At 36.0% G+C, this 13290-nt stretch overlaps 1 pseudogene; it reads left to right on the forward strand.

Annotated features, from left to right (window-relative positions):
- The first annotated feature begins 4047 nt into the window (after positions 1–4047).
- On the forward strand, positions 4048–4918 carry LOC103003819 (voltage-dependent anion-selective channel protein 3-like; annotated as a pseudogene).
- The last annotated feature ends 8372 nt before the right edge of the window (positions 4919–13290 follow it).

Raw genomic sequence — 13290 nt, forward strand, 5'->3', positions numbered from 1 at the left:
GTTTTCTGTCTTAAAGAGGTTGTAACATGAATTTACGTTTGAGGATTTCCTTTTTAATGAAAAAATTGCAAAACTATGGTCATTTAATTATGCAAATGTAAAGCAAGTATCCACCAATTATCCCTGAGAAAAGCATGAGTTAACTTAAAAAAGACTCCTTTTATTTTTAACAAACTTTTTTGGTGTTAGTGAATGTCAAAAGTTTTAATGTAGATTATTAAGAAATGTTGACAGATTATCCCTGGATTTCAAAAGAAATGGAAACTTTCCTCCTAAAAATCAGTGATAAAAGTGAGAAACCGGTGAATAGAAATTTTCAGACCAGCTAGACAAGTATTCTGGTTAGTACATATGAATGGGAGTCTGACTATGCATATATTCTGCTTTGTGGTCAGCTAATGGTTTCTTTTTTATGTAAGGATATAGATTTCAGCATCTCTGAAAATCTTCACTTAATCTTGGCGGGAATGTTTGTATTTTATCTTGTACAGCAAGTCTTTTATTAGATTGGAAACAGGTGCCACAGAGATTGCAAAAAAAAAGGATACGCAAGCCTGATTTTCACCCCATAGCAGTGGAAAAATAGTAAAAAGGAGATTGGGCTGGGTAACAGAAACTCAACCTGGACCAGTCAGCTGGTGTCCTAGAATTGGCTGAGTACCCAGCTTTAGGATACAATATCCTGCAATTGTATGTGCTGGAATTATTCCATGGATACTCATCAAGTAGGTTCACCTCAGGACGTGGAGATGGGTGTCCTCTGAGAGCTTTGGAAATACTGAGCATAAATCTTTCTTGCAAGAGGAGACAAGAAATGAGGTCTGGAAAGATGATCTGGGGCTCTGGCCATGAGGTGTTTTCCTCTCTGAATTTTGCGGTTATTGCCCTTGGAATAGGGGCAGTTAGAAAAGAATATGACATTTTGCAAAAAGTAATTCACTCTGTGCTTCAGGGCCGCACTCAGGAAACCAGGCAGGTGACAGCCTATTGGAAACTGTTAAGAATGGGCCTGGGTCTAAATTTGTGTGCTTGTGTCCTGGTCACATCTAGCACCACTTCACTATCTGCACTGCACTAATATTTCTTCTTTTATTCTTTAACTTTTGTAAATCTTGTTTAAGTATTGCAGCATTGTCTCAGCTATCACTGTTGAGAATTCAGGAAAGTGTTTGTCTCTCATACAGAACAAAGTCATCCCAGATGTTCTAGCACATATGTATGTGCTTCAAGAACCAGGGAGGTGGTCAGCAGTGGAGCCAGCCAAATGGATGGTTGAGCTGTAAGGGGCATCATAACAGATATGTGGAATATATAAGCCTATTCTGAGGTATCTAGAAAGTATTTGGGGAAGTAAGACTAAAGAACAAATCGCTGCAGAGTAGTGGGATGGGATTCCGAGTTGTTGTAATTTCAGGACTACCAAATAATATGACCTTGCTTTGTAATTATAAACTGGTAAAACCTTGTCATGTATAACTATTTTCATTTAATTCTGTAATTTTTTAGAAGATAACCAATGAGGTTTGGTTTCTCCGTTCTTGACCAGGCTTGATTAGAATAAATGCGACGGCTTCTGCATCAGCTTCCTATCTTTTCGTAATACCAACCAGAGTGGGGGCTGGGGTATGGGTGGAAATACAAGATTGTATAAATTCAAATTATATTATTTTCTATTTCCATTCATTTATACATAAGTGAAATCCAGTTAAAACAAACATAAAGGGCAGCCTCCTGAGAGAAAAGAATCTTAAGGGCTCTCAAAAATGGGCAGTTTGTAAGCAAGGGGTAATCATCACCATCATCAATTTATAAGAATAACTACCATTTGTGGAGTACTTACTTTTTTGCTAATATGCTTTGCATATTTTATCTGTAATCCTTTTTACAACAATGTGGATGAAGTGTTGTTATTCTTATTTACTGATGACAAAGACGAGGCTCAGAGATGTTAAGCGACTTGCTAAACATAGCACAGCTAATAAGTGACTGTATAGAGATTCAAGCTAAATTTGGGCTGGATCTAATGCCAATGAGTTCGGCCAGCCAGGGTGCTGCCAGAGAGTTTTGTCTAGATTATATATCTGTGAGTTCTTTGGCCTTTTTTTTCTTTTTCTTTTCATTTTTATTTCATAAGTTAACCAAGCTATCTTCTTTCCATAATACTGTCTATGACTGTCTATGACATAATACTGTCTATGACTCACTCATCCAAATGATAAGTCTGATTTGTCATTACCTATGGATATATCTCTTGAATACCACTTAAGTTAGCTCATGATTTCCAGTGAGTAGCCAATCTCTTTCTTTTCATTGAGGAGAGGCTAGAGGTTCTTTGACTGACATAGTATCACTTGCCACATCAGTTCCTAAACTATTTGAATTGTTTGCCTTATGCATCTCCACTCACAGCTAATCGGAAGTTGACTAGAGTTAGGATCAATGAGATACGAATTAAATCAAATTATCCCTTTATTTAAATCATTAGTCAGAAAGATTCGATTTGTCTTTCTTTCCCCTACTCCACCAGAACTGTTTACTTGACACAATCTAAGCCACAATACATAATTTTCACAGCTCAGACAAGAATGCCAATTTAATTTTTAGAAGCTACACAGTGTACATTTGCAGTGATTTATAATGTTATTTTATCAGATTAATTCTACAGCTGCATTAGAAAACTGCACGTCTAGATTTGCACACCTAGACAGTTTTACATTCATCATCTTCAAAGCAGTTTCGTCGAGAAAGGGGCATTTTTCACAAGGGTTGGTTTGAGCTATTTCTTAGAGGAGCTGCTTGAATTTTACATAAATGAAGTCTCAAATACGGTGCAAAACTTTACTAAAATACTCTGAAACAGAAAGGTCACTTGTGAGTAATACTGCCAGGGTAGGTTTTCTTTGTTTCATGCCATCTTGTCATTAAGTCTCAAATGAATGGAGGCTAGTACATAAAAATACAAATAGTTATTTGCTAGGTACTGTGCTGATCGCTTCGCCTCCATGATTTTATTTAATTCTTATACCCACATGCAGAAGCAGGTTTTATTATCCCTATTTTATTTATCAAAACAAAACAAAACAAAACCAGACACAAGGAGGTAAGAGGTAATGTGTCAAAAGCCACAATGTAGGGCTTCCCTGGTGTCGCCGTGGTTAAGAACCTCTCTGTCAATGCAAGGGACACGGGTTCAAGCCCTGGTCCGGGAAGATCCCACATGCTGCGGAGCAAATAAGCCCATGCACCACAACCACTGAGCCTGCACTCTAGAGCCCGTGAGCCACAACTAGTGAAGCCCGCACACCTAGAGCCCATGCTCCGCAACAAGAGAAGCCACCTCAATGAGAAGCCCGTGCACCACAACGAAGAGTAGCCCCTGCTCGCCACAACTAGAGAAAGCCCACATGCAGCAACGAAGACCCAACGCAGCCAAAGATAAATAAGTAAATAAGTAAATAAATTTATATTAAAAATAAGCCACAATGTAAATTTGATTCAGATCTATGTTAGTATGACTCTAAAACCCATTCTTTAGCCACCATATTGTGTGCTTTTCTGGGACAAACTTGACATCTAACTCATTATTTCTGACTGTTTTACTTAAATGGTTGCACTACCCCTTCTTTGCATCTTCTCTCCTTGATTTGATCCACAGCATTCCTGAAAGTTATTTTACGCTTTTGAAATTTAGCAGTTTTTAAAACTGCTCCAATTTGACAAGAAAGAAAAGAGGGGAAAATAGGTCAATCTAGCCTACTTATTTACCAAAGTAAAACAAAAAGGATATACCCATTTTATGTCTGAGACAAGTTAATGTTCAAAAATATTGTTACTTATTCAGGTATCAACAAGGACAACTAGGGCCGGCAAACGAAGCTGATGTCTCTCTTTTCATTTTAAAACTTTGGAAAATATATGTTGTCTTTGTCCTTGTGAGACTGAACAGTAAATTGCATTGATTTCAAAGATATATTCTTTAACAACAGTAGATATCACTTAAAACTTACTGTATAGGGAGTGGACAGGCCCTCCTGACAGAGTGGACAGGACCTCCGGTCAGAGATATGTATAACACACTGACTTACTGTGACCTAGGAAAGGCTGCCAAGGACGTCTTCAACAAAGGATATTGATTTGGCATGGTCAAAATAGATCTGAGAACCAAGTCATGTAGTGGAGTGGAATTTTCTACATCTGGTCATGCTTACACTGATACAGGGAAAGGATCAGGCAACCTGGAGACCAAATACAAGATCTGTAACTATGGACTGACCTTCACCCAAAGGTAGAACACAGACAGTACTCTTGGGACAGAAATCTCTTTGGAGAATAAGTTGGCTGAAGGGTTGAAACTGACTCTTTTGATACCATATTTGTACTGAACACAGGAAAGAAGAGTGGGAAATTGAAGGCCTCCTATAAATGGGATTGTTTCAGTCTTGGCAGTAACTTTGATATAGATTTTCCTGGACCAACCATCTATGGCTGGGCTGTGTTGGCCTTTGAAGGTTGGCTTGCTGGCCATCAGATGAGTTTTGACACAGCCAAATCCAAACTGTCTCAGAATAATTTCGCCCTGGGTTACAAGGCCGCAGACTTCTAGCTGCACACTCATGTGAATGATGGCACTGAATTTGGAGGGTCAATCTACCAGAAAGTGAACGAGAAGATTGAAACATCAATAAACCTTGTGTGGATGGCCAGCAGTACCAACAGCCATTTTGGCATTGCTGCTAAGTACAAGCTGGATTGTAGAACTTCTCTGTCTGCTAAAGTAAATAATGCCAGTCTGATTGGACTGGGTCATACTCAGACCCTTCGACCAGGAGTGAAACTGACCCTGTCAGCAATAATCAATGGAAAGAACTTTAATGCAGGAGGGCACAAGGTCGGGCTGGGATTTGAACTAGAAGCTTAATGTGGTTTTGAGTAAAAGCATCAGCTTTGTCCCTAGAGGTGAAGAGAAATGAACCCACTATGTTTTGGCTTAAAATTCTGTGAAATTTCAAAAGTGTGAACTTTTATTCTTCCAAAGAAATATAATCCTTCCCACACTGAGGGCTAGATATTGAGTCCATCCTAAGGGAGGTGCTTGAAGGCATGCCCAGAAGTTGTCATGTTTGTGCCACATTTCAGTTCAGTTCTGCGGTGTTGTTTTAAATGTTTTCCTCAGAGACGGTGTAGTGTCTTGTAACAAAGGAGGTGACCCAACCCTCCAGTTGTCCATCGTGTCCTGCATGTCCCACACCACTTTTTCATGACCTTGTAATATATTGGCATCTCTGTGGTAGTGGAATCTTTGGTTTTGCATCAGAGTAAAATAAAGTAAACCCATCACATTTAGAACATAAAAAACAAACAAAAAACAAAAGTACTGTATAAAAAGATAAAGTTTAGAGGTCACCATCTCTAAAAAGGAAGGATGGACTTTGATTTCCTAAGATTAGGATCCAAAATACAATGTGTATCATAGTATGTGAAGCTAGGGTAATAATGAAAAGGAAAGAAAATGGAAGCAATTATTCCTTTTATTCATAGTCAGAAGTTACACATAAAAGACTTTATAATGCATTAATGGAATAAATATTAAATACAATGGATGGGTATAGGGAGATTTTCCAAGAAAAAATTAACATAATGTGTTAAATTCAAAGAATTCAACAAAGTGTTAAATCTATTTAAAAGTAGCTATGTAATAGTACCATCATAAAATTTTTAATTACCCCTAAGAGTTCATGGTAATTGAATCACTGAATGAAAATGCGGGCTGTTTTCTGAAGATTTCTTACAGTTAGGTAATACATGAAAACAAATGTGCAGTTAGCATAAGTCAGAAAATTTTAAAAAATTTGTCAAGAAACCCTGCAGTCATCTGAATAGGAAAGAAAAAATCCATCCAAATAAGAAGAATGAAAAAAATTTTAAGTAATGTTACTAAATAGACAAGTTTCTGGAAAATCTCAAATGACTAATGATGACATAGCACTCATTAAAGGGAATTGATACTATTCTAACACCTTGAAAAATGAGGAACAAATTTAATTAGATGATAATAAATCTTAGTTTTAAAATGTGAAATAACATTATTGTATTTTCTAGTATCTTGGTTTCTTCTGACATCATAAATAAACCACACAAGATATACGACAACACTCAAAAATGACACATTATCATTCTCTTTACTTATTATATTATTAGTATTAGAAGTCTATTAGACACAGCTAATCTGTCCCTAACACTTTTACCTTCCTCAATTTGTATTCAGCTTCAGAATGCGAAACCCATTTATCCCCATCTGTGGCTAGCCTTGACTGCTTTCTCTGTCTGCTTCATTCTGGCAGTTTGGGCACCCCAACTAAGTAAAAATGTTCTGTATTGATACTTCAAATTCATAGAAAGATGATGAAAATGAATTTCTCAATTCTGTACAAAGATACAGACAACTAAAAATACCCTATTTTGGTATTGCTATACAGTTTTACAAAGGTGGATAACCAGTTTCAAGTTTTATATGCTACTGTGAGTATCTCACTTTGTTTCATTCATTCTTCATGGTTTTTGTATTTTTAATTCCATATATATGGAAGTAGAAAATACATAATATATATAATATAATGTATTATTATGTAATATATTTTGTATTTATATAAATTTATATTAATAAATCATATATACATTTTTAAAAAATTCACATACCCTCAACTGTCTTTTGATTAATCTCAATCCAAAGGTAAACTACAGAATTTTAAAATGTGTAGAAGTTTAAGGCTATTTGATTAAAGAATGGTTTTCACAAAGATAAATATTATTTTGGTTATGTGTCTATAAGGTGTCTTTTGCAAGTATTTTAATTTAATGACCTTTTATAGTTCTATCTGAGCCAATGAATCTGCATTGCTGAACTGGGTAAGAAACTTTGGAACATTTTAGAAATAGAGGTTGAAGAACTAAATGTGTCTACAGATAAATATTCTTCAAAACAGTGATTGGTCCTGGTGGCAAAGCTTTGCTTTTGTGATAAAAATCTTACTAACAGTGTTTTAATTGAAACTTTTAATCTGAATGTTGTTTGAATCCTGTTAAATGTTGCTTTCCTGCCTCAATTCAAATTTTCTTAATCTTCATTTTCACGTTGAATATTGTTATACTGTCTGCCTCATTATTCTAAAGAAAGATGAAGTAAGCTATTAACATTCTGAACGGCCTATGAGATGTTATGATATAAAATGTCATTCATTTTTATGAGTTGGCTGTCAGTGTGGGCTGCAATAAAGTTATAATTCCTCCCTGGCATTATGTGATGCCTGATATTGCTGCAAAATCCTTATTAAAATTTCAATAATTGTAAATTAAAACAAAAGTAGATGGGGCTTTTATGAAATGGTTGTTTCTGAAAGCCAGGTGGTACAGAACAGGGCTCTACAAGATTGACATTATTTGCTTTGTAGCTTCAAATCATCATAATCCCACTGTTATTTTCTTTACTGAAAAAAAAAAATTGGACTCGGAATCATTCGAAACTTTCAGCTGCAGAACCTGGTTTGCTTATACTGAGAGAAAAGTGAGATGACAAAGCTGTATCGTTGCTTCACCAAGTCTACCCTTAAATTGCTGCATGATGTCATTTGCCAGAGAACCTGAAAGTTGTAATTTGAATAGATTTTTCTATTTAAATATTTGGAAGGGAAGGGGCAGTCAGTGTTTTACACGTCATCTCATGGCCTCATTAAATGTATGTTAATGTAGCATTCAGCTTGCAAATTTCCTCACACAAAATAGAAAACAACTACAAGAAAGATTCTCCTAGGACAGATAAAGCTGTATTATTTAAGCATATGTTACCAAAAGAAGCAAACCATCATTCAAAACAAAGGAATTTATACTCAGAGTTCTCTCGTGTATTATTTATGAAAAGTATGTAGTTGCAAAGATAAGAACTATTTTATTTATTATTTATTTTTAATTTTTTCATTGAAGTATAGGAAATATTTTAAATTAAGTATATGATAAATGTCATTGTAATGAATGTGATTGGAAAAGAGTATATAAAGGAAGAGTAGTAATTTGTGTCATATGTTTCATAGCCTTTATTTTCAACTCTATCATCTTAAATTACTGTAGCTTGAGGATAGAAATTTGGTGCTTTTAAAGATTTGTCTAACTTTAGTGCTAGTAAGATGCTATACTCAGAGTGAACTTGACAAATTTGAAATATGATTTGTGTGACAGTATAAAGGCAGCCTACCTAAAAATAGCTTCATCCACTGAGCTGTCATGGCACCTTAAATTCTACCACTTAATAAAGAATCTTTATTATGAATCTTTATCTTTATTATGAAAGATATAAGGGCCTCATACCCATGAGTCTTTCTTATTCACTAATATTGTAGTAGTGTATTGTTTTTTGTTGTTCTGTTTTGTTTTATTCTCCATTGGACGTGTGGGTTGGTGAGATCTTCCACTGCACTTCAGAATATTTGTATCTTCTGGCCACCAGTTGCCATTTCCATGGCTTCTATCAAGTGAACCTAGTTGCACCTGGCGATGGTATGGATAATTGAAAAAGTATAAAAAATATCATGGAATCAGCAAAAAATATGCCAATTCTATGAAGATTCAATAGAGTAACAGCCTAGTTCCATCTCTAGGTGTAATCCATGGATCATGTGCATTGGAATCATCTGGAATGCCTATTAAAATGTTGATTTCAGGATCCTACCTCAGAGCTACTGAGGTAGAATTTGTATGCAGTTTGCTTGATGATTAGCATGTTACAAACTCCAAGATGATTTCAGTGGACATGGAAGCTTATTTTAGTGGTGTAAATATTTGTCAGTGATGGCCCCTATGTTGCTTTGAATCCAACGGTATCCTTTGTTCAAAAAATACATCAGGGCACACTATAGAAACAATTTTCAAACCATTCAAGAATAAAGCAGTAATTTTGTCATGAAAATCAACTTGTCAAATACTTCTTTTTTTCCCATTTATTTTATTTAAAAAATGTGTTGCTTCTAGATTGAGCCCCTTAGCCTTGACCCTGTGGTCATCCTCTTGCAGGACCATTTCATTTACTATTTCTGAGCATTTGAGGAGGCAGTGTAGAGGAGTAGATCATAGTTAGAACATGTACTGGTCAGTGTCCCAGCAGAAAACAGATGGTACACTAGATAGTTGGGCATGAGGGCTGGGGCTAGGGACGGAGGGCATAAACTTTAAGAAGGCATTCACTCTGAAGTTTGTGAAAGCACCCTAGGTGCAACTGTCCGTTAAAGGACTAGTGTAATACCTAGGATTTCCAGAGTAATGACGTCAGGGGAATAGTTACTAGAACTCAGAGAGTATATGGCACCTAACAGAAGTTGTAACCTTTGATAGAGGAAGGCCTGATGCCAGCAGCCACCTTACAAGGAGGAAACCAGAGTAATAAATATGCAGATATCCCTCTTCTGCCTTCTTTTATTTGCTGAACTTAACCAGAAGCTGGAGGGAAAGAGAAATCTTCACTGGAGTCCATACTCCAAGTCAGCTTTCCAGGGTCCCAGCAGGGTGGGGAAGACTGGGAAGTGGATCTGTGGTGAGGGAGACAAAAGGCACTGGGACAAGATAAAGAGTCAGAGTGCCTGGGCTTCCCAGTTCTCCACTGTCTATCTTAACGTCTTAGGGCCTTGCTTATCTCATCTACATGCAGGAATAATAGCATCTGCCTCATAGAGTTATTTTTAGGATTAAATTAAATAATACATGTAAGGACTTTATTTATTTACTTAAATTTTTATTGGAGTATAGTTGATTTACAATGTTGTGTTAGTTTCAGATGTACAGCGAAGTGAATCAGTGATACATATACATATATGCACTCTTTTTTAGATTCTTTTCCCATATAGGCCATAACAGAGTATTGAGTAGAGTTCCCTGTGCTATACAGTAGGTCCTTCTTAGTTATCTATTTTATATATAGTAGTGTGTATATGTCAATACCAATCTCCCAATTTATCCCTCCCCCTCTTACCCCCAGTAACCATAAGTTTGTTTTCTATATCTGTAACTCTATTTCTGTTTTGTAGATAAGTTCATTTGTACCCTTTCTTTAGATTCCGCATGCATCATAACTGATATCATACAATATTTGTCTTCGTCTGACTTATTTCACTCAGTATGACAATCTCTAGGTCCATCCATGTTGCTGCAAATGGCATTATTTCATTCTTTCTAATGGCTGAGTAATATTCCATTGTATATATGTACCACATCTTCTTTATCCATTCATCTGTCGATGGATATTTATGTTGCTTCCATGTCTTGGCTATTCTAAACAGTGCTGCAGTGAACATTGGGGGACATGTATTATTTCAGACCATGTTTTTCCCCAAATATATGCCCAGGAGTGGGATTGCAGGATCATGTGGTAGCTCTATTTTTTAGTTGTCTACGGAACCTCCATACTATTCTCCATAGTGGCTGTACCAATTTACATTCCCACCAACAGTGTAGGAGGGTTCCCTTCTCTCCATACCCTCTCCAGCATTTACTCTTTGTGGACTTTTTGATGATAGCCATTCTGACTGGTGTCTGGTGATACCTCATTGTAGTTTTGATTTGCATTTCTCTAATAATTAACGATGTTGAACAGCTTTTCACATGCCTCTTGGCCATGTGTATGTCTTCTTTGGAGAAATGTTTATTTAGGTCTTCTGCCCATTTTTTGATTGGGTAGATTTTTTTTCTTTTGATATTAAGCTGCATGAGCTATTTGTAAATTTTGGAGACTAATCCCTTTTAGGTTGCATCGTTTGCAAATATTTTCTCCCATTCTCTGGGTTTGTTCATTTTGTTTATGGTTTCCTTTGCTGTGCAAAAGCTTTTGAGTTTAATTAGTTCCAATTTGTTTATTTTTGTTTTTATTTCCATTATTCTGGGAGATGGATTAAAAACGATATTGCTGTAATTTATGTCAGAGAATGTTCTGCCTATATTTTCCTCTAAGAGTTTTAGCGTGTCTGGTCTTACATTTAGGTCTTTCATCCATTTTGAGTTTAGTTTTGTGTATGGTGTCAAAGGGTGTTCTAATTTCATTTTTTTACATGTAGCTGTCCAGTTTTCCCAGCACCATTTATTGAAGAGACTGTCTGTCCTCCATTATATAGTCTTGCCTCCTTTTTCGTAGATTAATTGACCATAGATGTGTGGGTTAATTTCTGGGCTTTCTATCCTGTTCCATAGACCTATATTTCTATTTTTGTGCCAGTACCAAACTGTTTTGATGACTATAGCTTTGTAGTATAGTCTGAAGTCAGGGAGCCTGATTCCCCCAGGTCCATTTTTATTTCTCAATATTGCTTTGGCTATTCAGGGTCTTTTGTGTCTCCATACAAATTTTAGGATTTTTTGTTCTAGTTCTGTGAAAAATGCCATTGGTAATTTGATAGGGGTTGCACTGAATCTGTAGGTTGCTTTGGGTAGTGTAGTCATTTTGGCAATATTGATTCTTTCAATCCAAGAACATGGTATATCTTTTGATCTTTTGTGTCGTCTTCAATTTCTTTCATCAGCATTTTATACTTTTCAGAATACAGGTCTTTTGTCTCCTTAGGTAGGTTTATTCCTAGGTATTTTATTCTTTTTTACATGATGGTAAATGGGATGGTTTCTTTAATTTCTCTTTCTAACCTTTTGTTGTTAGTGTATAGAAATGCAAGAGATTTATGTGTATTAATTTCGTAACCTGCAACTTTACCTAATTCATTGCTGAGCTCTAGTAGTTTTCTGGTAGCATCTTTAGGATTTTCTACATATAGTATCATGTTGACTGCCAACAGTGACAGTTTTACTTCTTCTTTTCCAATCTGGATTCCTTTTCTTCTCCGATTGTCGTAGCTAGGACTTCCAAAACGATGTTGAATAAAAGTGGCTAGAGTGGACATTCTTCTCTTGCTCCTTGCTCCTGATCTTAGAGGAAATGCTTTCAGCTTTTCACTTTTGAGTATGATGTTAGCTGTAGGTTTGTCATATATAGCCTTTACATGTTGAGGTATATTTCCTCTATGCCCACTCTCTGGAGAGTTTTTTTCATAAATCAGTGTTGAATTATGTCAAAAGCTTTCTCTGCATCTATTGAGATGATCATATGGTTTTTATTCTTCTAATTTGTTAATGTGCTGTATCACACTAATTGATTTGCAGATATTGAAAAATCCTTGCATTCCTGGGATAAATACCACTTGATCATAGTGTATGATCCTTTTAATGTATTGTTGGATTCTGATTGCTAGTATTTTGTTGAGGATTTTTGTGTCTATGTTCATCAGTGATATTGGCCTGTAGTTTTCTTTTTTTGTGGTATCTTTGTCTGCTTTTGGTATTAAGGTGATAGTGGCCTCATAGAATGAGTTTGGGAGTTTTCCTTCCTCTGCAATTTTTTGGAACAGTTTCAGAAGGATGGGTGTTAAGTCTTCTCTAAATGTTTGATAGAATTCGCCTGTGAAGCCATCTGGTCCTGGACTTTTGTTCGTTGGGAGTTTTTAAATCACAATTTCAATTTTAGTGCTTGTGATTGGTCTGTTCATATTTTTTATTTCTCCCTGGTTCAGTCTTGGAAGGTTGTATCTTTCTAGGAATTTGTCCATTTCTTCTAGGTTGTCCATTTTATTGGGGTAGAGTTGCTGGTAGTAGAGTAGTCTTTTATGATCCTTTGTATTTCTGTGGTGTCCACTGTAACTTCTTTTTCATTTCTAATTTCTTTGATTTGAGTCCTCTCTCTTTTTTTCCTGATGAGTCTGGCTAAAGGTTTATCAATTTCGTTTAACTTCTCAAAGAACCAGCTTTTAGGGTCATTGATTTATGCCATTGTTTTCTTTGTCTCTATTTCATTTATTCCTGCTCTGAGCTTTATGATTTCTTTCCTTCTACTAACTTTGGGTTTTGTTTGTTCTTCTTTCTCTAGTTGCTTTAGGTGTAAGGTTAGGTTGTTTATTTGAGAGTTTTCTTGTTTCTTGAGGTAAAATTGTACTGCTATAAACTACCCTCTTAGAACTGCTTCTGCTGCATCCCATTGGTTTTGGGTCATCGTGTTTTTGTTGTCATTTGTCTCTAGGTATTTTTTTGATTTCCTCTTTGATTTCTTCAGTGATTCATTGGTTATTTAGTAACATACTGTTTAGCCTCCATGTGTTTGTGTTATGTTTTTTTTCCCTGTAATTGGTTTCTAATCTCATAGTGTTGTGGTTGGAAAAGATGCTTGATATGGCTTCAATTTTCTGAGATTTACCAAGGCTTGCTTTGTGGCCCAGC

This window comes from Balaenoptera acutorostrata, chromosome 3, assembly GCF_949987535.1.
Source record: "Balaenoptera acutorostrata chromosome 3, mBalAcu1.1, whole genome shotgun sequence".
Lineage (NCBI taxonomy): Eukaryota > Metazoa > Chordata > Mammalia > Artiodactyla > Balaenopteridae > Balaenoptera > Balaenoptera acutorostrata.